Source organism: Myotis daubentonii, chromosome 2 (genome assembly GCF_963259705.1).
Source record: "Myotis daubentonii chromosome 2, mMyoDau2.1, whole genome shotgun sequence".
Taxonomy (NCBI): Eukaryota; Metazoa; Chordata; class Mammalia; order Chiroptera; family Vespertilionidae; genus Myotis; species Myotis daubentonii.
Genome location: NC_081841.1, coordinates 18,677,925 through 18,701,143, shown reverse-complemented (window position 1 = coordinate 18,701,143; position 23,219 = coordinate 18,677,925).

The following is a 23,219-nucleotide window of genomic DNA, read 5'->3' as shown; positions in this document are numbered from 1 at the left end:
GGGATTTTCTATTTTCACAGAAATTCAGCATAAACGAAGGGAAAAACCCAGGTAGAATTTTTCAAGGTTGTGCTTAGGAATGGTTTGGTTGTTCCTTCAAAAGGCATGAGGTAGATTTATTGGCAGTTTATGGTTGGATTTTCATAACTAGCATAAAATAGTTGAAGCACCAAAAGATTTGTGAGTTTGTGTGATTGATGGGGGTTGGGGAGTATATGTTATTATCTCTAGCAATCTGCAAATCCATGGCTAGTGCAACACCACTTCTCTGAATGTTGGATGACCTTATCTATCTTTTACTTTTAATATTTATAGATTCTGGCCTTTTGTAATGATTTATTTTTTTACCTCCAATTAAGTATTTTTGCAATTCCTCTGTCCTTAGATATGTGTTGTATACTGAGAGCGAGAGCAAAATGAGTAAATGCTTCAATTACAAACTGTTCATCAGGTTCTCTTTCTTTCCTTTTTAAGTTTCACTTCTTAAATTCTCTCCAGGTTTAATTTAGAGTCCTCTTAATGTTTGGAGACCAGGCCTGTGTCTGTGATATGCTTTAGCTGCTCTCATGACTTTTCACAATAATGCTTCTTTGTTCTTCAAACCCCATCATATTAATGAAGATTTATGCTAATGATTATGTACTATGTAAGTACTTCAAGTTAGTATTTATCAGCAGATCAGAAATTGAAACATAGCTCAGTTCTTCATTGTGAGAACTCATTTATTTTACTTGATCTCATTGGGATATAGTTTTGCTTCTATAGAATGGAGATCTTAATAATGATCGTACAGTACTGTGGTAAAAATTCAGTACATGAAAATTTTATAATCTGTGAAGTACTGTACAGATGTTATGCATGTAGCAGAGACTGCTATCTATCCACTCAAATCCATTCCCCTCTTTTTTAAGTCATAGAGTTCTGTCTGGATCCAGGCTGTGACTGTACTTTCCAGCCTCATTTGAAGCTAGGTGTGGCCATGTAGTTAAGCTCTTGCTCAAGGAATGAAAGAGGGAGAGAAATATATCATCTTTGCTTTATTTACCTTGGAGGATATCTCTTGTCCTGGACTTTCACTTATCCTCTGGCTAGAAGGGTTATTAGCAGAGTGACTTTTGGAGACCAAGTATCATTACACCGGTTTCCTGAATCAAAAAAGAAGGCAGAGGTGTCAGTTGATCTAAAATACCTGCCCTGGACCATTATGTGAGAGAGAAAGGAATTCTATTTTTTTAAATTTAGCCTTTGTACTTTTGGGTCTATTTCTAACAGCAGCTTATCCTACTGTAACTAACACCAGCATTATTTTTTAGTCAATTTTGATAGAAATTCATAGAGCTGCAAGGACCCATAGAGGTCAGATGGCATATAAAAATAATGTTTGGAGAAGAAACAATTCTTGCTTGGCCACAAAGCAAACTAGTTCCAGACCTGGAATAATATCCAGTTTTCATTATGCAAATTTGCTTCTTTGTAGAGTGAGTAATAAACATATGGAACTGAATAGTACCTGAAAGATTGTACATGCAGAACATATGAATCAATTCAGAAAGTGTCTGTGTAAAATTTTATAACCACTTTAGAAATGGCAAGGTAGGGCAGTGACATTTTACCTAACATCCTACATTGAGATCAGGGTGGATGACCAGACCCTTGCAGAACAAAAACTCTGGGGGTTCTTTTTATCAATAGTTTTCAAGCTGGTGGGTTCATGAGTCAGATGAAGGATTGCAACCCCTGTTGGTTTTGTGTGAGAACACAGGGGAAAAGGGCCAACCTAGAAGTGGTGCTGAGTATATTATAGCCACAGCTGCTGAGAGCTTCTATGCTCAAAAAGATTGATCTAAAATGACTTCTCGAAACATAACCCAACAAAAGAGAGATGAGATTATGTTTTTAGCATTTGAACCAGAACACGCTCACACTCTGCTTTAAAAGGCCTTATGGGACCGAAAAAGCCCAGGGAAATAGAAGTTGCTGTTCTCATTAAAGGAGAGAGAGAAGTATTTTTATTCATTGTTTTATTTATATCAGTTTCTTTAACATGCCTTCAAGGGGCCTCTTCCAGGGTAGCAGAATTAAAGTAGCAGCTTACTCACTGATTATAAACAAACATTAGTCATGTTGACTTATGAAAATCGGTGCATGGATAAAAAGTAAAGGAATTACCTTCTACATGACAGATGGGATGAGTCCCAAAGGTCTCTTTGGGCCTTCTAATGATATGCCATGTAAGATACTTAGAACGAAATACAAACTCTTTAACCAGGACTTGTAAATCTCTCCATGGTCTGCCCATACCTACCTCTTGCCCTTGTCTCAAGACCCTTCAACCTTGGTTCACTACTGAGAAGCCCACTTGGTCTTTCTGTTCAACAATCACAGCCTCTTGCATATGCCATAAGGTCCTATACATACTATTATGTTGCTAGTTAATTTTATTCTTTGGTCTCAATGATCACCTCTTTAGAGATGTCTTTCTGGACTACCCTCCAAAAAGAGGATCATGCCATGCCATCTTTCCTTCAGTTTCATTTATTTCCTACAAAACACTTACAGAAATTACCATGTATTTTATTTATGTGTCTGTTTATATAATTTTCATGGGGCATTAATCTCCCCAAGTGGACAATGACTCAACTGGCTAATGACCCATTTTGACCACAAAAGGGGCAATTTAATCCAGGAAGAGTTTGAAAACTTCATGTTGAGGCCAAGCTAGAGTGCAGATAGGGAGAAACAGAAACCAAGAGACTAGGGATGGAAAATGGGATTAGTGTCCTGATAGGGTTTCCCTGGGAAGGATGGCAGACAAGCCGAGATAGACTCCCAATGAAGGTCAATCTCATAGGAGAAGTTGAACAAGAAAACTGAGAAGGCCAAGGACCCAAGAAGCAGCCAATAGAGTGGAAGCCAAGGCAGGGAAAGAAGCAAAGTCTCAGACAGACTGAATGAGACTCACTTTCATGTTCAGTTCTTCAACAGAGCATATCAGTATTCCTTTGGATGGCCAGCCCAAAACCATTCTCAGTACCTATAAGGACTTGGGAAATTGGGTATTAGAGTCATGGTCCCCTGGGCCAGTGACTTTACCTCCCTCTGAAGGTAGTGCTGTTTGTCTTTTGGTCAGACAACTGCAGAGTGAGTCTTTCTTCTGTCTGGTGTCACCCCTGACCATTTCTTAACTCTACCACACATGTCAGCAATAGGATGTTTTCCTACAGCTCTGATAGCTGCCTTCTCTGATAGCAGTTTTGTTCCTTTGGTCTCTAGAAGCAGGTTGTAAATCTTGAGTTGCCTTCTACTGATCTAAAATTCTGACTGCCCTATACCCCATCCATACATCAAAACTCTCCTCAAATTCTGCTTCTTTTAATTAAAATTCATCTTCGGCCCCTTGGAGATGAACCCAAGAATACTCCTGGTTTGTGGACTGCCCTCTAGTGCAAATGATACTCTTTAGATTTTGCCTTTCTGTTGTTATAGTAACAGCAGATATGCCTTCTGGAATGGTATGTTTCTTGGAAACACTGTGTGAGGATCATAAGAGAAATTTAGTTGGTCCAGACTCTATTTTAGACTTTAAAAAAATTCTTGTACCCACAACTGGATTTGTTTTATTGCAATATAGAAGCCAGGAAAAATTGACAGGGTAATAGAATCAAATATTTGCAAGAAGTAGGACATATAACATGATGAAATCTGACATCTAGTATGTTCTACTTTACTGAAGAAAGCATAACGCTAATAATTTACCTGTACTGTGATTATCAGCATAAATTGTGCAATAAAATGTATGAGAATAATGGAAATTTAAAAAGCATAAAAGATATGATAAATGATATTAAATATAGTGGATTATTTTACTTAGTTTTGATTTTACTATTTGTAAAATAAGTGAAACAATGCACTTACATGCAGAAACTCATATTATCATAAACACATTTATTGAAACAGAAGACATGAATTGTGGTTAAATGGAGTAATGTCTGATGGTATGCTTGAATGTTTCTTTGTGATTAAATATGAACAATTGCTCCTTTAAGGTAAAGGTCTGTGTATATGTGATTAATCAGATTGAAATGAAAGTGCAGACAGCTCATGCCATGCCTAGTTATCAGAATGATTGATTTTAGTCTGTGCTTCTAGGTGAAGAAATATCTGTTAATAACCCCAGCATCCAAACCCCCGATGTCACTGATAACTCAATGATTTGTAAACATTCTGCATTATGGCACCCATTTATAGGTAAGAGGGTCTACACAATGATCCATTGGAATTGCAAACTTATAACATGAAAAAGTGCCATCCAGACTTATGCAAGAGTTATGACTGCAGAGTGCATTTCATCACCACAAAGTCTCAAATTTTTGCTGTGTGACTATCATGGGCACTTTTTTTTTCGTTTGTGTGTAGGGAAGCCTGTCAAGTTTTTCCTTACACAAACTGGTGTTTTTGTGTACTATAGCTCCCTGCCAGTCTCTGAACCAAGTTATGATTAAGTCTACAACTTATTAAGATAGTAGTTTACCAATGTGGTTGAATTCTACTCTATCTACACCTTAATGTTTTACTGGATATAAAAGCTTTAAAGTAGCCTGGCCGGTGTGGCTAAGGGGTTGTGTGTCAAACTGTTTATACCAGGAGGTCACGGTCCAATTCCTGGCCAGGGCACATGCCCGGGTTGTGGGATCGATCCCCAGTGTGGGTCGTGCAGAAGGCAGCCAATCAATGATTCTCATCATTGATGTTTCTATCTCTTGCCCCTCTCCTTCCTCTCTAAAATCAATTTAAAAAAAAAAAAAAGCTTCAGACCAAACCATGAAAGCAACTCTTCTGTAAGTTCTGGTGAATTGCTGATGAGGACTGTTGCTCTTCTCACCACAGAGGAAATGGGGTCAACTCAGAAGTCTTAGCTGGGGCCTCTCAGAATGCAGGACCAAGGTGAGCAGGAGACAGCTCATGTAAAATTTGGATGTCTTCTCCATCCTCTAACCCCTGACTTCCAGACCTGATTTCTAGTCACTGGATCTTCCAATTGTCCAGCACTATGTCCCTGGACCCTTCTGCCAAGAAAAGTTCTCTTACACAGCTACCAAACTGTTTGTTTCTGGGTGCAAATGGATACAAAACATTTAGGTGAATTTATCTGGAACCAACTCTCTTTGCTGTTAATTTTTATTTTTTTTATACCCAAATTTACTTTTGGTGCCTACTCTAATGAAACCAGGAGAAACTGACCAAGTATTAGAGTCCTATCTTGGCAGGAAAGTGGTGAGATATGTTTTATGTGATGAAATATTATGCCTAACGTGTTCTACCTTTATGGAAGGAAATGCAATACTAATACTTTATCTGTACTTTGATTATTGGGACATATTGTGAGGTAAAATATATTGACATAAGGGAAACATCAAATACTATGAATAACACATCTAAACCTAAATGGATACATTTATTGAGTTTCAGTTGTTATACTTTGAAAATAAATGAAGCAATGTATGCAGAAACCTTTTATTAGGAGATTCCATATAGTTGTGCCTGGCACAATACCTGACCCACATAAGCACTCTATAAATAGAAGCCATTAGTAGTAGCAATGTTGTTATTTTAGTATTATAAGCAAGAAAGGAACATAATTACATGTACATTTATGTGCTGAATGGCCAGATAATAGAGGGCAAAGCAAGACCACAGAGTAAAGGAGAGTTCCTGCAGAAACCCACACAGAAGGAGGCAGGGCACTGCTCTCACTGCTGCCTGGTTAGGCTCTTAAATAGTTTACATCAATCTTGACCTAAATCTCTGGGGCTGTGCTATCCAGTGCAGCAGCTACTAGCCACATGTGGTCATTTAAATTTAAATGAATTAAAATCCAATAAAATAAAAGAGTCAGCTCCTCAGTCACATTAGCCACATTCCAAGTACTCAATAGCCACATGTGACTAATGGTTACCATATCGGACAGCACAGAACATTTCCACCATCACCGCCATGAGTTGTATTTGATAGCATTACTCTAGGATAAACTCTGCAAAGAACCTGGGATTTTGATCCTGAGGTCTGCAAAATATAGAAAAAAAAGAAAAAAAAACCTCAACTATGCAATCAGGTGAGTACCAGACTTATTCAACCAGCAGGGAATTGAAAAGAAACAAATTGCACCATGTAGATGCATTTTAAAGGTGTTGGCTCCTCTTGAGTGACACTGTCATGGTTGGTAGAAATGGGCAGGCATACAGGGAGGATCATCAGTCACCATTCAGCATCACCTTGAAGCATGCCATGAGTGGGGGAGTATGGAAGCAATGGGTCCTAAGGAACTTCCGCAGAAGGAAAACCAAACTAAAATCAAAACCCAAATTGGGATTATCAAAAGTAAGTGTTTTGTTACTAAATTAGTCTGGGACCATGTAGGTCATCTCTTCAAGACCCCCAAAGCCAAAGCAATCTTCAGAAAAAAATAAAAAAGCTGGAGGCATCATGCTATCTGATATCAAAGTATACTAGAAGGCAAAATAGCACAGTACTGGCATAAAAACAAACACATTGATCAATAGAACAGAATAGAGAGCCCAGAAATAAACCACTCCTATATGGTCAATTAATCTATGACAAAAGAGGCAAGTATATACAATGAAGTAAGACAGTCTCTTCAATCAGTGGTATTGAGAAAACTGGATACATACATGCCAAAAAAAAAATGAAACTAGACCACATTCTTACACTATATATAAGAATAAACTCAAAATGGATTAAAGAGTTAAATGTAAGACCTGAAACCATAAACAACCCCCACCCGCTCCCCCCCCAAAAAAAAACAAGCAGTAAACTCTCTGACTGCTCTTAGTAATATTTTTTTAAATAGGTCTCCTTGGGCAAAAGAAAAAATAAACAAATGGGACTACATCAAACTAAAAAGGGTTTGCACAGCAAAGGAAACTATCAATAAAATGAAAAGACAATCCCTGAATGGAAGAAGGTATTTGCCAATGATACATCTGATAAGGAATTAATATCCAAAATATATAAGGACCTTAGAAAACGTAATACCAAAAAGACAATCAATCTGATTTTAAAATGGGCAGAGAACCGGAGGAGACACTTCTCCAAAGAGGACATACAGATGGCCAACAGATATATGAAAAGATGCTCACTGTCCCTAATTATCAGATAAATGCAAATTAAAACCACAATGATGGCTCTAGACCTGGAGGGCTCAACTGGGTTCTCTGCTTAGGGTTCCACAACCAAGGTGGAACCTTATGGCCAAAACCAAGGTCTCGGGTAAGCTTGGCTCTTATCTGAAGGCATAGTAGAAGAATTTGCTTCCAGTTCATTCAAGTTATTAGCAGGATTAGGTTACTTGTGGTTGTAGGATTGAGACCCCTGTTTTCCTGCTGGCTGTCAGGCAGGGGTCACTCAGCTTCTGTGGGTCACCTACATTCCTCATTAGGTGGCCTGTTCCATCTTCAAACCAGCAACAGCACATTGGATCCTTCTCATGCTTATACTCTCTCTGACTTCTTCTGTTACTAGTCTGAGAAAACTTTCTGCTCTTAAGGGATCAAGTGTTTAGATTGAGCCCGCCCAGATAATTCCTCTTGCTGAACTCAAATGACTAGTAGTTACCTTAAGAACATCTGAAAAATACCTTTTGCCATGTAATATAATCAGGGACATAATAGCTCATCATGTTCATAGTTGAAGGAATTGGGAATCTTTTAGGGAACTATTTTGGAATTCTGTCTACAACATCACTCTAAAAGTTTTTGATTCTGGGTCTTCCAAACCTACAGAGAATGCTCTTCTGTAAAGTTCTTTGCTTCTCTCCCTTCTGCAATCGTTTCCTGACATCTGATGTTAGTTTCTCTTGCTGCAATTTAAACTCATTGATTTTAGTTCTGTCAATATTCTTCCAAAATCAGGTTTCATCTTAGTACACTCCTTAGTGCCTGGAGAGAGTAGATATTTCTAGAGCCTATTGCTCATCTCAGTGCAGTGCCATCATTTTCCTAGTGATGAAGACCGAGGAGGCTGACATGGGAGAATGAAGAACAGTTATTTTACTAATACTTATAGATGCTTTCATGGACTACTGCTTAAAAGGGGGCAATGAAATCTTCTTATACACTTATCAGTGGGCAATAGGGAAGAGGCAGAGGGATGGAGCAGTCCGGCCTTCAGTCCTTAGCACAGTGGTTCTCAACCTTCCTAATGCCACAACCCTTTAAGACAGTTCCTCATGTTGTGGTGACCCCCAACCATAAAATTATATTTGTTGCTACTTCATAACTGTAATTTTGCTACTGTTATGAATCGTAATGTAAATATCTGGTATGTAGGATGTATTTAGGCGACCCCTGTGAAAGGGTCGTTTGACCCCCAAAGGGATCGCAACCCACAGGTTGAGAACCACTGCCATAGTAGCATCCTCTGTTCAGGGCATTTGTAGGGAGACATTAAAATGAAGTTGACCTTTCTTCAGTCTAGCCCCTTTGTAGTGATTTCAACTGACTTATGTATGGTTATTCTAATGCTCTTTATAGTGACTTTTTTATTAGACAAATAAATGAAATAAAATCTGAAAGTACAGATTATCCAGTAGACAAGAAGGAACATCACCACAATCGCTTCATTCAGGGTAACCACCACTAATATTGGGTTGTATATATTTCTCAATGTTGTTCTATAATATGTGCATAAATTATTTTTAAAATTATATTGCACATTTAACAATTTATACTGAAAATTTTCATGTCAATAAAGTTATTTCTAAGATATCATTTTAAATGGCTGCCTTCTAACATTTCATCTTGTGGGTATACCAGTGTTTGTTCAATAATTTCTGCTAAACATTTAGGTTGTTTCTATTTCTCACTGATATGAATAATGCTTAAGTGAACATCTACGAAGCTAGATCTTTGAGCATATTCTTAATTGCATTAGCTAAGTTTCTAGAAGTAAAATTGTTTGGATGGAGCATACATGCATATTGAAATTTTTTGTAACGTGTTGGCAATGCCTTCTAATTGTAAAATGCCATTAGTTAATATGATATAATGGGGAAAAATTACTGGGTTTGTGGACAAAACATGGCCTGAGCTCCTCTTTCATTGCTTGCTAGCTCTACCTATAATTTCGATCAAATCAAAATCCCTGACCCTCAATGTCCTCATCTGAAAATTGGGACGGATAATAAGTATTCTATCTCTTATCTGGGGTTATTATATAAGGTTAAGAAAGATGGGTTATTGTCCAAGAACTTTGAAAATCATAAAATTATGAATAAATATAAGGCCTTTATTTACCCCTTCTGCCCAAGAAGGACAGTGAGCTTCAGGAAAATCAACCATAATTTTTCCCCATTAAATTACACCTCTTTTGAGAACATTTTATTGTACTGACATCCCCCAAGTGCACACTGAATTTGATCACACTCCTCCAATCATACCACTGGCTCTAGTCCTTATCTGCTGTGTGCGTCCATATTTGTTTGCCTGTGTCTTCTCTTGCACAATTATGTCTATGACTTTGGAAATATGGTTACTATATATTATTTATTTATTGTTTGTTTGTTTGTTTGTTTGTCATCTTGCTTTCTCAAGCTGGCTATTCCCTCATTTCCCCTACTGATCTATTATATTCTCCATGAGGTTGTCTTTATTGGTACTCATAGGTTGCATTTAGCACTCATACGGTACTTTACATCTTGGAAGCACTTTACCGACATTAGTTAATTAATTCTCACATCACAGAATGATAAGTAGGTAGGGAGCTAATCTAAGCATTTGAGCTATGGCAATGGAGAGATATATTACAAGTGCAATGAATTATTTTTTTATTATTCTTTGGAGGAGGAAGAGATGGTTATGTAATTTGTCCCAAACCACAGAAGGCATTTACATTATAGTTGAAATTCAAGCCTAATCTCATAAAGTCCATTGTATCACGGCCTTCTTTCCAGTTCTGATCCAGCTTGCTCCCAAAAACAGTGCTGTGGAGGTGAAACTGGCCAGCTGGCTTTCCTTTCCACTCTGCAGGGGCAGCAGCATTACTGCCACTTGAGTCACTTTCTTCCTTTCTTTTCTTTCTGAATGACAATACTTATTGGAATGAACCTGATGAGAAATTTGAAAATATTTCAGAGGGACCTTCAAGTTTATGAGAGAGAATAACAGACAACAGCAGGAGGCAACACCCCATATAGGGCAGATATGGATTATAATTGGATTTGGAGTTGGATTGTAATTTGCTTTTGAAAGCTAAGAGTTTTTTAATTGGTAAAATGATGATATCACTCTTGCTTGGGCAGATGGGGAAGTAGTGAGGGTTAAAAACCCTTGGCTTAGCTCCCCTCCTATACCATTAGGGATCCTAGCGTGGAGAGGGAGGAAAGAGAGAGGAGGACCCAAGAGTGTTTGATCTGGATTTTGCTTGTTAGTCCTTGGGCCTCCCTAAAGCTGATAAGGATTTCCCAACTGCCTAGAATTCTTCAGAATTTCCCTTCATGAAAAGTTCATGGATGAAACTCAGGCAGTGATAGGCTATGAGTCCACAGGATTTCTCTCTTCAGGGAACATAATGAAAGGTAATGGGAAGATCAATTCTTTTAGGAGAATATCTAATTCACTTGCCTGTGTCCTGAAATGTGGTCAAGATTTGCAACAATAGTAATTTAGGTTCTAAAACCTTTAGATTTTGGAGAGTTGGTGGTGGTGCCAGTGGTAGAGGGAGCCAATAAGAACAAGTCCTGATATTTGAGTGCTTTGCCAATAGCTCTTCTCTGATAGATTTCCCTGGTCTCTATAATTTCTCATGCCAGTGAGCGTCAGTCTGAACACCTAAGCAGATGGCATAAATAAGAGGGGAGATTTGACATTTAGCTGTTAATTTATTTTATGATGTGAGCTGCCATGTATTATACATGAGGTAAATAAATGTGGTGGACTAATTATGGAAACGTGCGCTGCCTTCCAATTATTTTTGGATTATGTGTTTAATATTTTGAAGTATTCCAATTACAGGGAGATTTGTCACTGCAGCAAACTTTTTTTTATTAGTGGAATTCCAACTTTATCTGCTGCAAGGCTCAGCTGATTTTGTTCTGCTAAGTGAATGAATGTCTTAGACTTTCCAACACATCTGGGATTTTTTTCCTGGTTGAATCATATTTTAGACTTATATTTTTGACAACCTATTTCACAGATGACTGACCTCCCCTTCCCAATCTGGGATTCTGGTCCACTTTCAAATAGGAGATCCATATTTGTTATCATAAAAGGGCAATCTTGTCATTTTAAAAAGATCAGTTATGGTTAATTCAAAATCTGTAACTTGTTTGGGTCTATTAATTTTCTCATATTTCTTTCAAGAACAATTTGATTGGTACAGGAATGGATCAACTCAGCAAAGTGGCTTAACATGATCCAATCGTCTGGTTAAAAGTTACATATAAATTTAAAAAAAAAACAGAAACAGCTAACTTCCTTTACTCTTAGTTTAACAGTAATAGGGGTACTAGAATGTTTGAAAACTAGAGGATTGCTTTACTTTGTGTCTAAAGACTTAGTGGAACTCAATTTTGTTTTGTTTTGAATTTATATTCTAATTTATGCTAACTATACAACCCAGAGCCATCCTTCTAAATTTCATAAAATTTGAAATTTTATAAAAATGGAAATTTTTTGTTTGCTTGCTTTTCAGTTTAAGAAAAGTATTGCCTTGAATCCAGAGCTTGCCAACTTAGTGTTGATCTTTTGCAGAAAGTGAGCTTCATACACCCATTTTAAGTGTAGATTCTATACTCATATGTAACAACCATTGCAACCTCAATGTAGAATATTTCCATCAACCCAGCTCAAGTTTTAAAAAACTGAAGAAACTTTTCTGATGAAGTACTTACTCTATAAACCAATCACCAGGAGGCTGAGAACAGGTGGACTGCCCCTACTAAAACCAAACTTGAAGGGGCCCCACCAGACTTGCAACCAGAGCGGCAATGGGCAGTGACAGTTCATCCCAAACAATGCCCCCCCTAAACCTGCCCACAAGGCCCCCTCTTCTCTGACTTCTTAGTGAGCCAAACAGACTAGCCTAGACCCATTTTCCCATCCCTTTCTGGTTCCACTGTCCCAGGTTTAATAAATGCCCTTTAAAATTCAAGATAGAGATAGATAGATGATAGATAGATAGATAGATAGATAGATAGATAGATAGATAGATAGAACCAAATACTTGGAGTCAAGAAAGACATGGCCCCTAGAGAAGTTATTATGAGTTTGAGGGGGAAAACACACCATATATACCACTTTTGGTACATTCAGAAGACCAACATTTCACAGTCATTTTAACAGGAAAATTTTACTATAAAAATATTAACTATACCAAGGACTAGAGCACCAAGGGATTGGACTGAGATTTGGACCTTGGAGTGGGCAGAACTGGAGGTCACTGAATAGCGGATGCACTCATGCTGGTGGAAACTGCCAGCATTCCTTCCTCTGGAATTTTCTGGAAGTGCATTTCCTAGGGTATCAGGAAAGCTGTTTACAATGAGATGTCACACTGGAGGCATCTATAATAATAAAAGTGTAATATGCTAATTAGACCAGACGACCTTCTGGATGAAGCCGGGGCTGCAGGATAAGTCCAGGTCCCAGGCACCTGCCAGCGGCTGGAGGAAAGCCCGGGTCCCAGGTGCTAGAGGGAAGCCGATGCCAGCAGCCTGGGGAAGGAAGGCCTACTCTTGCACGAATTTCGTGCATCGGGCCTCTAGTCCACTATAAAACTGCCCAGCATGGATGGTGGGAGAATCAGTGGCTGATGTGCACTAAAGGAGTTGGAAAGTGGAGAAGTCAGGGGCTGGAAAGCTATTGAGGGAACCTGCTGAGCTAGCATACCAGAACCAGGAAGCAAAACTCTCTCCTATTATGACAAATCTTAACTTCATGATAGCTGGTAAAGGAAAGATACTTAAAGGGCCCAGATTCATTTTCTCAAATGAAGCATTTCAGTCATCTTCTCACATGGATATCAAGGAAAACTTCTTTAGAATTATGACAAGAACCTAGATTCTAGCTTACATCAGTCAGAGTTCTTCAGAGAAACAACAACAAAAATAAATGTGTGTGTGTGTGTGTGTGTGTGTATTCAACTGATTGTATCAGGCGCACCAACATTATAGAAGGTAATCTACTTTACTCACATCCACAGACTTACATATTAATCTCATCCATAAACACCTTCACAGAAGCATCCAGAATAATATTTCACCAAATATCTAGGCACCATGGCCCAGCCAAGTTAACATAAAAATTAAGCATTACACTAGTGTTAGACCCCTGCCATGAGGGCTGCTATGAGGAATTTTTCAGTCCACATTCTTCTCAGAGTCACTGTGCTGAGGAAGTGAGTGGGCACCAAACTGTAGTCAGTGTACTATTTACTCACCAAGCTGTGTGCCCGGACCAACTGCATCTGCTGGCAGGAAGGGCACTTTGTCCTAATTGGTGTGTAGGCGCAATCTATTGACAAATCCCTGTGCCTTTGTACACCTTTTTCTAATTTGCACAGAGCCTTGTAATGGATAAGCTTTGGTCTTACACTTGGCTTCTAATTCTGATGCAGCTTCTCAATAGCTACATGCCCATGGACCAAGTCATTCATGTCTCTGAAGCCAGTTACCTTCATCTGTAAAATGAGATATGTACCTGGGTTGTAGGAGTTAGATACAATGCATTAACATTTATGAAATGCCTGGCTGTCTTGATGTCTGGCACACAGTAGTTACATAGGAAAAGGTAGCCAGATGTTACATAGCACCTCCCTGATACACAACCTGGTATCCACTCCAGAAATAACCTCTCAGCATGTTCTCAATTACAAATATTTCTTCTCTTTGTGGCTTAACTATGGATTCCATTTAGAACCATTGGGTTATCTGGATGATCACAAAGGTTGTTTTCCAACCAATCAAGCCACAAAAGACTCAAACATTGAAATTCCTTGTCTGGCTTAGGTAAGGACTGTCTGAAGCCCGCAAGTTCCCATTGCCTGAAGCACACAGTTGGCAAGTCTAATTTAAGTCCTTCTGAAGTCCTTTTTGACATCATACATGCAGAATGTCCTATTTTAATAAAACAATAAGTGTTTTTTTTTTGGGGGGGGGGCGGCAATAAACCAATGACTGCCATGCAGCCTTCCCAAATGCAGCCAAACACATGGTCACAAATAATGTTTATAAATAAATTAATAAGCTGTTCAAAGAAATGCAGAATGAGCAATGGATAAATAACAAGACTTTGTTTTCCATAATTAAAAGGACTTTGCAGACTTAAAATATTAAAGTGTCATTTGCCTTTGTAGAGGAGGGGCACTTGGAATCAAGCATACATCTCTTCTAATAATTTAACAGCAGTTTATAATTCCAAACATAGAATGTTTTTAGTTTGCCATCCTCCTCCAGTAAAGGGACAATGCTTTGAATAAATCAAATGTTACTGAGTAGAGAATAAGAAAACATCTTATTCTTGATTTCAATAAAAGTTACAATTTGAAAACACCTGAGAATGCAGTTCCTCTGTAGAGTGTGTCTCTACTCTACAGGACTGCTCCAGATTGTTTTTAAATTTTTCTTAACAAAGCATGTCAGCATCTTCACTGGCTTCCTTCTTGTCCTTCCTCTTCGTCTTCTCTACAAAAAAGCAGACTTGATGGTGACAATGGTGTCTATGCACGCTAGGCAGAAAGAAAACCAAAAGCTAGTAATTCCAGTTTGTTTGCTTTTCTGTAATTTCCCCTACCGATAGTTTTTTCTCCCCATCTCCCTGAAGTCAGGCCTGTGTATTTGTGTACAAGAAAAAATAAAAAGAAAGAAAGAATGGAAGGGAGGGAGGAGCAAGGAGAGGAAAGATAGGAGGGAGGAAGGGAGGGAGCGAGGGACGGAGGGAGGAAGGAAAGAAGGAAGGAAGGAAGGAAGGAAGGAAGGAAGGAAGGAAGGAAGGAAGGAAGGAAGGAAGGGAAGGGAAGGAAGGAGGAAGGGAGGGAAAGGAAAGAAAAAGAGATCAGTGGTAAATGGAAAAGCATTTTGATGGTCCCCTTGGGTTTTTTCCTGGTGTCCACTGAATGAGATTGACTCTGTGATAACTTATCAAGGGTAGAAAGAACTCTGTGCTTTGGATGCGATTTCTGCTTCAAATGCATTAATCTGCCTGCAACTCCTGAGGCCCTCCATGGACTCAATTCCCTCTAAGCCATAGATAATAGAATCACAGCCTCAGAAAAATAAAAAAAAAGCCTTCAAGGTCTTCTAGTTCACTTTGTGAAGAAAAGGACAAGGCCTTGTGAGAGGTCGCTGAGCCAAGGTCTCAGCCAACTGTGGCTGCAGCTGCACTAGAATCCATGTTTCCTGAAATCAGTTCAGGGCTTTTGTCACTGTTGTGAGCAAACTCTCCTCAGATAGCTAACCATTCTCATTATCTCTAGTTTGGTGTCACTTGGAGATTTCTGGAAAATATAGTCAAACAAATGCCAGTAAGCTTGTGCATTAATTTACTTTTCTTATACTTTTCCAGGAGGCTGAGAAACACAGGCAGTCGTATTAACTTTAAATATATTGGTTTAGCTTAGAACATTTGACTCTATCATCATCCTCCCCAGTCCTCCTAGGGCTCATGCGTCAACGACTCTAATCCACTCTCTTTCCTTACACACATTTATTCCCACCTGTTCATCCTGCACATGCCACACCTTCTGCCTTAAAAATCATAACAAGTGGCAGCAATTGACATTTATTGGTTACATTAATGCTTTGCCAGCTATGATTGATTGGCAGATCACTAGTTCAATCACACAGTGACTTAAAACATTGGCAAAATGACTAACCATGCAGGGGTATTAAGAAACCACAGAACTGTCATTCATTGCTTCTGAGGCTGAAGGGAACATTTCATTGTGTTTACAGGGAATTTCGTGGTATAACAGTTAAGGCTCCGACAGGAAAACAGAAACTGGCCAAGTAATTTAAACAAGAAGGGCCTTAAAATAGGGGATTTGATGCATACAAAACTGGACACTGAAAGGTCAGGAAAAGGCTCTGTTAGCTAAAGTTGCAGGATCCACAGAATGTCACCATCGCATGAAACCCTGAAAAATATGTTTCTCACCTGCTGACGACCATGCATTTGCCCACCTCTGCTGGAAGAGCACTAATCTCTCTATGTTGCATTTCTGCCTTCTACATACCATGGGAATTCTTTTTATTGATATGATCTAGCCTGGAAACCTTGTAGTAAGGGGTTCTGAGAAATGTAGTTTCCAGATTTTTAACCTATGAGATAGAATGGGTAATATGGAGAAGAGAATGGTAATAAATTGCCAAAAATCTAGCACAGATAGAATCCATGGTTCTTCATATTGCAGTGGGAGGAGGAAGAGGAAAATCCTTTTAGTTTCTATTTCCATTCTAGGTAAGCAGTTACTTTTCTTATCAAAAGGAGTTTCAACTTTCTTCTCTCATCACCATAGCCTCCAAAAGAACACTGACTGTACAGAGATAGAAGCTATCAATGACATTGCAAACATAAACATAAGTTAAAGGCTGCAGTCATTTCCAGGTTTATAATCTAGATCAGAAGTTAAGGACCTATTTCAGTTAGAGGCCAGAAGTAAATATTTTAAACTTTGTGGGCCATCTGGTATCTGTCTCAGCTACTCAACTCTGCCTTGATAATGCTAAATGAGTCATACACATTATGTAAATGATTGAATAACTGTGTTCCAATAAAACTTTATTTACAAAAAAAAAACAAACAAACAGGCAGTGGGCCAGATTTGGCCTGCAGGCCATAGTTTTCTGATCTCTAATCTAGATCAGTAACAAGCAAAAAAAATTTAAAAACCCAACCTCCTCCCCCAAATGAAAACATTTCAGCCACCTAGTAGAGCTATTGGGGACAATGACAATTCAGGAGACAGAAGGATCAAGAATAGGAAATTATTTGTTTACTTGTATTGGTTACAGGTTTGGGGGTGAGGGTTGTTCCTATTTTTTGATGAGGACCAAGCAAGGACAACTAGAATTCATGTACACCTTTGAAGTTGCTTATACCTGTGACTATGTATAGTACCTGGAACACATAATTCTCATTATAGCATCTGAACCTATGTTTCTCAACAAAACTTTTTGCACCATTATCAACAATCTTTCAATTGCAAGTGATGGAAACCCAACCCAAATTGGCTTGTGCAAAAGGAAGGATGCCTTGGCCCTTGTAGCTGAGGACCCCAGGGTATAACTGACTTGTTACAAAGTTGGCCCTAGGTGTGTGTGCAGTGTCAGTAGAGACCAGTGTCTCTCCACTGGTCAGCTCTGCTTCTCTCTACTTCATTCTCACTCAGGCAAACTTTCCCTTTGGGGTGGAACCCCTATAATCAGCCAGCCACACCAGCCTATTTGGAAGGAAGTGGCAATTCCCTCATAGTTCTAGCAAAGTCCCCAGGCTCACTCCAGTTAGCCTGAACTGAGTCTCAGGTTCAATACAGAACCCATTATTCTGGCAAGAGGGAAGGAAAATGTTGAGTGCCTACACCTAGGTTCTGTGCCCCTTTTCAGGTAGGATTGGCTACATCTCAACCACACAGACTTAGAATAGGCGAGGAAGGATAGTTCCTTAAAGGAAAATCAGAATGTCATTCATTATGAGGGTGTAGTGAAATGACAGCCAGGCAATAACTACCATGAGTCTACTAGTTGGACTTGCTTTCATAAAGTTTCAAATTACCCCATGCCTACTGAAGCATAGATACCTGAACCAGGTAGACTGTATCTGATATATACAGTTCAGGTTCCAATGTCCCTCTAAGTTAGTGGTTCTCAACCTTCCTAATACCGCGACCCTTTAATATAGTTCCTCATGTTGTGGTGACCCCCAACCATAAAATTATTTTTGTTGCTACTTCATAACTGTAATTTTTCTACTGTTATGAATTGTAATGTAAATATCTGATATGCAGGATGTATTTTCATTGTTACAAATTGAACATAATTAAAGCATAGTGATTAATCACAAAAACAATATGTAATTATATATGTGTTTTCTGATGGTCTTAGGCAACCCCTGTGAAAGGGTCCTTCGACCCCCAAAAGGGTCGCGACCCACAGGTTGAGAACCGCTACTCTAAATAGTGATACTATCTTAGCTGCAGGCAATAGCTGGTATGAGGCAGGTCAGTAAATACAGTTGAATGACAATAAACATTTAATTTGGGTAAGTATAAGATGCTTTCTTGTGAAATATCTTTCTGATGATTCTTAAATGGGATGAAGGCCATTTTCCTTTCTAAACCAGAATTATTTTATCATTTATTTCTTGTTTTTCTTTAGTTCTCATGAAAGCAGTCAAGGAATGAGAGAGAAAGAGAGAGAGAGCGAAAGCTCACTGTTTTTTTCTAGGAGGCTGTAGCACTTGACCTTACCTTTCCTTTAGCTTATTCACTGAAGTGGATAAAGACTTTGAAGCTTTTAAAAGCAAAGAGCATATAGATTTCATTTTTTCAGGTTAAAGAGTTGTGAGTTTCACCAAGTCCCTACCCTGCCAAACGTGGATATGCAATTTAAGCATGGCCACCAGTTCAGTGGTGTGAGCAAGCACTGACCTTTCAGATTAGTGCCTAAGCCTTCATTAAAAAGAGCATCCAAAATGACAGCCATGCCTCTAAGGAAGCCCAGCATTCCACACTGGTAGCCCAAGCAGTGAAAATTGATTTGGCATGGGATTCTACTCTCTGGGGCCCCCATACTGGGAGCCAGGAGCACTAGACAGCGTGTTGGCAGATTCCAATCACTTAGGAGCTTTCCTTTATGACGCTGCTTTATAAGAATGCATCTAGTTAAATTCATAGGGTCATTGACTGTGGCTTTCAGAACACAAGGTTTTATGAAGGAATGTGAAGCTGGAATCCAAGGTTCAGAGCCCAGACCTTCAAATAGATTAATTACCATGGGGAGCATTATAAGAGTTTTCCAACTTTGGCTTCATTCTGTGCCCTAACAACTGTGGGGCTCCTATTCAGCAGACCCAGGTGTCCACTATGGTCCATTGGACAGAGCAATGGGCGGAGAGCCAGGAACTGGGACAAGCTCATTTCAGCTCCCCAACTAGCTCCCTGTGTGCTCCCTTGAGCAGGTTCTTAACTGCTCTGTCTGCATTTCCATCCTATTAAGTTAAAAGGAGAACAGTAATGCCCCAAGACACAGTGGTCCAGGGTGGGGGTAGAGGTGGGACAGGTGCCTGTGTGTGTTTGTGTCTGTCAGGGAGGGGGAGTGTCTGGAGGGCAAGTAAATCATTTGAGCTGGAGAAATCTTCCTGCTCTGTCTAGTGCATAAAACAAGTGACTGTTTGATACTTCTGCACTCGCTTTCTGATAAGCTGAAGAAGAACGATAAGGAGACAAAAGAAATAATAAAACTGAGGAACAAATGAAGAATTGACAATCTAGCCTGTGAATTTAATGTAACCTTCTTTAAGAATTTTCTGAAATTAAAATATAAAGGTCTATTTTTCTAAAATTGAATTTAAAATAGTACTTTCCCACAGAATAGGGGTTATATGGGAGGTACTAAATATTTATCATATTAGTAAAATAATTTTACTAAAGGTGCTAAAGGTGGAGCCTCACACTTTTGTATAGGTTGTCTCATTTCCTCCTAATAATAGATGCATAAAATAGGATGTTTGCTATTATCCCCATTTTACATATTTTTAAACTAACCTAAATGTATAAGGAGTTAAATTTCCATGAGGTTGTAGAACTGAGATTAGAAAATACCAAGCAGTACAGTTGGCTCTAGAGCCCATGTAACCCTGTCCAGGACTCTGCAAGTGATTGTCCTGTCTTCCCGGCACTGTCACATGAGACTAGGAAGACCTGGCTGAAGGCACCACCTAGATAGAAGTGCTGGTCTTGAGAAGAGTTGCCAGACTTAGCAAATGAAAATACAGAATGCCCCATTCAATTTAAATTTAAGATAAATGACAATTAATATTTATTATAAGTATGTCTTATTCATGCTTACACTAAAAAATTATTTGTTTAACTGAAATTTAAATTGAACTGTGTCCTCTATTTTATCTTAACAACCCTCTTCCTGAGTCATATGGATGCTGTCAAAGACAGAACCCATCCCATGAATCTTGAGCAGTCTGTGGTCCCAAAGAAAAACACCTGCATGGTGACCTCCTCTTTACAACTCACCACTCAATCTCAACCTCCTACCCAAAGCTACTTGCTTCTCCAAACCAGGTGAAATCTAAATTATCTTAAGCACTTAGAGTGAATATAGGTAATTGATCATGAAGGAAGAGTGGGTACATTGTAGAGAAAGCCAACTTTATGTAAGTCTGCCTTGAGTTTGGGGGGGCAGGAATTCAGGGGCAATTTTTTGCCCATATATAGTTGACCCTTAAACAATGCAGGAGAAAGGGGTTAGGGCACCTACCTCCTGCACTATCAAAAATTCGTGTATAACTTTCATCTCCCCCCCCAAAAAAAAAATACTAACTCTAATAGCCTACTGTTGACTGGAAACCTTACCAATAACATAAATGGTCAATTAATACATATTTGATATGTTATATGTATTATATACTGGATTCTTACAATAAAGTTAGCTAGTGAAATGAAAATTTTATTAAGAAAATCATTAGGAAGAAAAAATACATTTACAGAATTTATTGAAAGAACCCATGAAGTTCAAACTCTTGTTCAAGTGCCAACTCTAGTAATAATTGTAGGTCTGTAACCTCTAACTGTCTGTGGCTCAGAGATGTTACTTTTTCTTTGGCTCAATGATTACTGCTGATGCCCTGCCTTCTGTCCATCAAAGTCTCCACCTATCTTATTTTTTTATACTTGGCTACTTGCCTATTCTACTCATTTATGTTATGTGCCTGAGCCCTCTCCCTAGCCCTTTGCGTTGATAACTACATTTTTAAAATATTGATTTTAGAGAGAGGAAAGGGGAGAGAGATAGAGATGATGATGATAGATAGATAGATAGATAGATAGATAGATAGATAGATAGATAGATAAACATCAATCAGTTGCCCCTACATGCACCCCAACTGCAGATAGGACCCACAACCTGGGTATGTGCCCTGACTGGGAATCAAACCTGCCACCTGTTGGTGTACAGGATGATGCTCCAACCAACTGAGCCACACTGGCCAGAGTGAGTTGATAACTACTTTTAGAAAGACACCTCCCCAACAGTTAACCAAAATTCAATTTTCATCATACAACTGCATTGGATTGTATGTCATAACATAAGCAAATGCATGCAGGTTTTAATATAAGTTATACAAATTCCTAGTGTCCTACTATTTCATACACTAAAAGCAAATGCCATTGGTAAAATCCTAGTGAAGCCCAGAGGTACAGAATGTGTGTAATTGAGCACTGGATTAAGTCAGGGTTCTGTGAGCCTGGAAAGAGCATGTGGTGTAAATGGTATTCGAGACTAACATGAAGAAGAAGGCCCCAGGGGCTGGGCTAGAACATCCTTGGTTTAGAAGCAGTAAGGCATTTACGCTTTGATTTCTAAACAGCCCAGAATTAAATGTAGGAATATCCATTTTCTGCTATGAGACTCTCTTTCTCCAAAGAAATAAAGCAATCTCTAATAATAAAAGCATAATATGCTAATTAGACCAGACAGCCAGATGTCCTTCCGGACAAAGCCGCGGGAGGTGAGGCAGGGGTGGTTAGGGGTGATCAGGCAGGCAGGCAGAGCCTTTAGGGTCAATCAGGCAGGCAAGTGAGGGGTTCAGGGTGATCAGGCAGGTAGGCAAGTGGTTAGGGTGATCAGGCAGGCAGGTGAGTGGTTAGGAGTGATCAGGCAGGCAGACAGAGGGGTTAGAGGCGACCAGGCAGGCAGGCACGTGAGCGGCTAAGAGCCAGCAATCCCGTATTGTGAGAGGGATGTCCAACTACCGGTTTAGGCCCAACCCCACAATCAGACAACCCCTGAGGGGTCCCAGATTGTGAGAGGGTGCAGGCCAGGCTGAGAGACACCTACCCCCCCTCCCCATGCATGAATTTTGTGCACTGGGACTCTAGTCTCCCAATAATTTAAATGAAGAAAAATGGGTCTTAGACTTTCATGTTGCCTGCCTTCATGTAAACCAGATTATGAATTTGGAAGACTTTAACCTTATTCATGGCTACACATTCTGAACAGAATCATACTTGAAATTGCTGATGGAGATCTGCTCCATTGTAAAAAAATGTTGTTGAGGATTTGAAGAAATGATGTTAACCAATCATGCTCACAATTTCATTAAACAACTAATTTTTTGACCTCATTATTATATCAACACCTTTTGTTGAATGTCACTTTCTTTGTCTTTACTCACAACTCAACTCCTGACTTATAAATGGACAATGAAAAGTACCATTTGGTCTGGGGAGAAGAATGCATCTAGGATTATTTTCCTGTTTCTACCCATGAGGTTGATCAGTGATTTGGGGCCACAGGAGGTGCTGCATATGGGAGTATAAACGCCAAAGCCTATTAAGTATTGAAATCTGACTGGTGACTATTTATCTTCATGTTCCTTTTATCCTCACCCAAACCATTAGGTAATCAAGTTTAGACTATTCACTTATGCATTTTCAATATTTATCTTCAGGCCATTTAAACCAAGGTGCATTTCCATGATTAAAAGTGGCACAATAAGGAGAGTTATGAAAAATTACTATAAAAGAAGAAAATTGGACAGATAAGCTAAATAAACGAAACCAATTAGAAAACAGGCCTCACAAAGAGATGGAAATACATGTAATTTTGTGGAAGACATAGATAATGTTAGTTAAAGGTTTATAAAGTGCTTGGGGGGAAATGAGAGCAGATATTTAAATATGAGGCAGAGATGAACTAGAAATCAGTAGAGTTGATGGAGTGGGGGGAATAAATTATTTGAGATTCAAGGTTTTAAATAGGGTTTCAGTGGGGTTTTGGGACAGAATGTCAGTGGACCCAGATGGGTGAATTACAGAGATCAAGATGTGAGATAATGAATAAACTGAGGAGCCTGGATGAAGGAAAGGAAAAGAATGAATTCTAAAAGGATGAAAGTGAGCTTGAGTGGTGCTAAGTAACATAGTGAGACTAAAATATGAATATTCAACAGTAATATAAGATCATCAGTTTAATAGTT